The following is a 4,163-nucleotide window of genomic DNA, read 5'->3' on the forward strand; positions in this document are numbered from 1 at the left end:
GAGGGTATAATGATGTGTTTGAATTTACAAATTATTTAATTTGTTTGAAGACATTCTATAACAAGATCTTGACTTACAAAATCATGATTAACCTTAAAGTAGCAAATCAAGCCACTTCTCTTTGGAAACTTATGGTTTTGTCTAAAAAAGATTGTTATCTAATCTAACTTACCCCTCTCTCAAACCTCTACCAAGCATTGCTTCATCCGCAAGTCTTTTCTTACAACAGACGTAAAGCGAGCCTGATAACATGTCGAAAAGTTCAAACCTGACCGCTACAACCGAAGAGGTGGAAGAGAGGAACGTCGATGTTCCTCTGTGATCTCGAACCCGTTGCTCACGTTAAATTGTTGTCTTGCCGAGGAATCCATGGGTTTGTTCATCTGTTGAGAGAAGTTTGAAGCTTGCCAAGGTCGCAAGGGATTTCGTAGCTAGTCTTGGCCTCTGTAGTCAGGTATTTGCCTGTCTCGCCTTGTTCTTCTTTGGGGTTGTTTTGAGTATCCGCTTCAGGGATGTTGGTCATTTGGAATATGCTTTATGGTTATGTTTATTCTGCTCTAGGGTTTTACTATTCAGAAACAGTGGAGTATTATTGTTCCTCTCCTTCTTCCGCTACAAAAAAAAAAAAAAAATATACATTTACAGCGACAGTTGAAGAAGTAACTAAAGGCTGGCAGCCGCTAATAAGAGTGGCGCCAAAAATGAGTTAAGGTCACTCTCTCTCACATCCTGAGAATGACCTTGGTCTGGATTTTCTCACAACCGGACAACAACCACATTCAACTTTCTCACCACCAGACGACACAGCCACAACCGGACCGGCAAGCAAAGAACGAACTCTATCTTGGCTTTCTCACCACCAGATAGACAACCAGATAACGACATCGGTATTCATAGGTGAGTATGAATAGCTGCATTCTCTCTTCGTGTTTATCAAATGGAAAGTTTATGTCATGTATTTTCTGTAACCAATTGATCTAACCATCTTAGGGTTTTGGTGGCAATTCAAATTATACAGATGCAATGCCTCCAAGTTCTCTTTTGGCAGTCATCCACATTAAGTGGGATCACACGGTACGTACAACTTGTCTTCAGTGGAAATTGGACAATTGCTTGACATTCACATGATGAACATGCATTAGTGTATGGTTCAATTCCTTTCTGAGTATATATTTGTTTTCCTGCTTTTACTATTGCTGACTTTCTAGGTTTTGCATTCTCAACTTTTGGAGCATGCATTGTAAATTTTACTTGCTAAAATTTGAGAGTGGATATGCTGTCCGCTCTCCTCTATCTTGTTGGAGCTCTAGTGACAGCACTAGTACCTGACTTCTCTCTTATTTGGTATACGAATTGGAATGGTAATTTGTTTTTATGCTGTTTTTTCTTCAACAGAATATAATTTCTCTCCATTTCCTTTTACATAAACAGTTCCTCCTTTTTCTCCACCAACCCTTCCTTGTGCAATGTCAAATGGAAACATGGAAAGAAGAATATACACAAGTCACAATGCATGTATATGAGATGTAGTCTGAAGGTTTAGAGTTTGCTATAATGCTGGAAGATGATGTAAAACCGTTAATGGTTACATTTCCTAGAGGAAAACCAAGAGTCAATGTATTATGTATTTATTTTGTGGGTGTTTGCCAATATGTATGATTTTGTTTTTCAAAGCAAAAATAACAAAGCAATATGACTTTTCTTACCAGATTTACTCGGAGTCCAAACAAACCACAAACCTTCCATGTGGAAATTTGGTTGGGAGCTCAACAGGGCCTCTAGACACTCTATGGGGAGAATTTCAGCTTAAAATGCTTTCCCATGTAGCCAAAATAAACCTTTTCTTAGTGTTATAGGCCTGAGAAAGGGAGCTAAATAGCCAAGGACCTTGATGCTAATAGGCACACTATGAGAGAAGTAGCATGTCTTGCAAGGGAGCTGAGAACCACTTTCAAGTGGATAAGGAAAACAAAAAATGATATGCCACATGTTCTACCAAGAGAAGGGGCAAAATGGATCAAATGTAATGGGGTCCACCCATTGGAACTTGGAAGCAAGAGAATTTTTTGTTATAAATATAGCAAGGGGTATGTTGTAGGGAAGGGAGGTTGGCTTCCTAATCTAACTTTAGGGTGTTGGCATAATCTATCTTGTAGCCTTCTATTATTTTTTCTGACAATAATATTATTCTATTTATGCATAAAAATTCTTCCTTAGGAGTATATCCTAAATTAAAATATTACAAAGTTGAATGGCTTGCTTAAGATAGGAAGAATTCTAGTACAAGGTAGTCTATAAGGCTGATGTGGAGTTCGGGGAGGAGGTGTTGATACAGAACATCCCTAATCCAATGATAGGTCTGTATTACATGCATGATTCTTCCACATGGGAGATCATATAGCAAGCTTCCCTAGTGGCCAGATTAAGAAAAATATACACGTGTTTCTATGTATTCTAAACCAGTGTTATGGAGTTGTGTTTCAAAGGAGGGGGAAAGAAGGCTAAAGAGGTGAGATATGATGCACCTTCTGATAGGTTGTCGAGGGTCTCAGTGAAAAATGGTACATTGTTTCCATTATTCTTATTCCAAAAAAGTAGAACAAACAAATGAAAAGACATGGAGGGAATTATAGTATCCAACATTGTACTATAGTTTTAATGTTAGTTTTAATGGCTAGTAAAATGCTCATATTTGTGTATTTAATCGATCTCTATTTGTAAAGGTTGAAAGTGTAAATTCAATTATTATTTTCCACTTCATTTAATCTCCACTAATTAAGTCTTATACTTAAGGTATTAAATCCAATTTTCTCTTATTAAATCTTATATTTTTAAGTTATTTTTCACTAATAAATGCTACTAATTAGATTTATGTCAATATTTTTAACAGAAGAAATCCATATATTTTAAAATTGACTCAAAAACAAAACCATTATTTATTCAAGTGGTGGTTAAGAAATTCAACCATCCAAATCAAATTGATCGCGCTACGAAGTCATGTATAATATCATGTACTCATCATATTAAACAAAAAGTAAGTATGATATATCAGAATTATTTTTACACACAAAAGTACAAAAAAAATATATATATAGAAAAAATTGAACACATCTATAATTTACATTTACACTACTATTAAAAATATGAATAAAATTGTGAAACTTTCTTTTAACTAAAATCAAGGTTTTAAAAACCGATCCAAAAATGTAACCGCTTTGGCTTTCGGTTTCTACTAAGATGCAAAATATAATGTAACTTTTTATCTTGACCGTTAGATTAGGATTATGTTAAACTCCACCGCATATATACATTATTAGGAGAGGGGAGTGTGAGGCTTTGAGAAGGAGGTGGTTGGTTAAAGTTGAGAAGTGAGAAAAAAGAAGAAGAAGAAGAAGAGAAGGAAGCGTTGTTGGAGGTGGTTGTCACCATGTTCACCGTTTGTTGTTGTAGAACCGTTTTGCCCTGAGAAGAAGAAAAAGAAAAAGGAACCACCGCCGGTGGCTATCTCCATGTTCATCATCATTGCCACTACAACACCGTTTGCCATCTTCTTGCATCTCTCTAAATCTCTCTCAAATCCCAGATGGCTTGCTTCATTGGTGTATCTCAACTTTTAATATAAGATCGATGTTTAATCTCTTATATCTTGCATCAATTTTTAAATTTCTTCATTGGAGTTGCAATTTTTTGTTGTTATAACTTAAGATGAATCATAGAAATTAGAAAACTCAAAATCGAAATGGAAAAATTAAAAACCTAACTAATTTTGGCCATTGGGAATAATCGAACAAGATTATGACAATATGAAATTAAGTTTTTTTTTCTCAATTTGGAATTAGTTTGAAAGCAATTCAAGAACTGTTAACATGGTCAAACATTTTAATGATTAAACCATCCAAGTCAGTGGTTCTTTGGCCATTTCAACGGTTTTTTGTAAAATAGCGGTTCAGGGCCAAAATGGAACTAATGACCTGACCAGTTCCCAATACAAACAGTTCGGTCGTCCGATCTGGTCCGATTTTTAAAACATTGACTAAAATAATCATTTTTGAATTTAGTCCCTATTTAATTGTAAGGATTAAATTATAAATTGAACTATTACTTTTCACCTCATTCAGTTCCATCTATTTAAATCTTACATTTTTTTTATAAATGAACTAAAA

General features: G+C 35.1%; 1 long non-coding RNA gene across 1 annotated transcript; it reads left to right on the forward strand.

The window, feature by feature from the left end:
• Nucleotides 1–245: 245 nt before the first annotated feature.
• LOC148803289 (uncharacterized) lies at nt 246–2,166 on the forward strand. The gene is made up of 4 exons (XR_016081450.1): nt 246–454; nt 562–897; nt 1,019–1,074; nt 1,432–2,166. It is a non-coding gene; the product is annotated as an uncharacterized LOC148803289 (long non-coding RNA).
• The last annotated feature ends 1,997 nt before the right edge of the window (nt 2,167–4,163 follow it).

The sequence above is a fragment of the Nelumbo nucifera genome, chromosome 1, assembly GCF_055504915.1.
Source record: "Nelumbo nucifera cultivar China Antique chromosome 1, China Antique-T2T, whole genome shotgun sequence".
Lineage (NCBI taxonomy): Eukaryota > Viridiplantae > Streptophyta > Magnoliopsida > Proteales > Nelumbonaceae > Nelumbo > Nelumbo nucifera.